The sequence below is a fragment of the Propithecus coquereli genome, unplaced genomic scaffold (assembly GCF_000956105.1).
Source record: "Propithecus coquereli isolate 6110/MARCELLA unplaced genomic scaffold, Pcoq_1.0 Scaffold113, whole genome shotgun sequence".
Classification (NCBI taxonomy): Eukaryota; Metazoa; Chordata; class Mammalia; order Primates; family Indriidae; genus Propithecus; species Propithecus coquereli.
The window spans coordinates 4,142,471-4,143,217 of NW_012135303.1; positions in this window are offsets into that span (position 1 = coordinate 4,142,471).

Below are 747 nucleotides of genomic sequence, written 5' to 3' on the forward strand. Positions count from 1 at the left end.
AAAAAAAAAAAAAAAAAAGAGAGAGATGGATTCTGCCCATCCTCAAGGTTTCAGAGTTGGGAACTGTTTTTCTCAGCATTCTCCAGAGAAATAGAATCAATAGGGTATGTATGTGATTTTTAAAATAAGGTTTAGTATAAGGAATTGGCTTACACAATTAAGAAAGCTGACAAGTCCTAAGATCTGCAGGGTGGTTGGCAAGCTAAAGACTCGGGAGTGCTGATGGGGGAGTTCCAGTCAGAGTCTGAAGGCCTGAGAACCAGATGACACAGTTCCACTCCAAGGCCCGCAAGCTCGAGACCCAGGAAGAGCTGATGTTTCAGTTTGAGTCTGAAGGCAGGAAAATGCAGATGTCCTAGTTTGAAGGCAGTTAGGAGGAACTAACTTTCTCTTACTTGGGGGAGACTTAGCCTTTTTGTTCTCTTCAGGCCTTCAACTGATTATGTGAGGCCCACCCACATTAGGAAGGACAATCTGTTTTACTCAGTCTACAGATTTTAAATGTTAATAAATAATAATGTTAACACCCCCCCCCATGGAAACACCAAAAAAATAAAAATGTTTAGCTATATATCTGGACAGATGAGTTTGGAAACATTTCTGTCCAGGATGGGGCAGAAGCTCTCTGACCAGGAAAAAGTGGCATGAAGTAGTGATAAGCATAAATGATATTTTAATATCTGTGACAAATGTAATTCGGTATAAAAACACCTGTGATATCTATTGGTGACCAAATCACAGAAAATA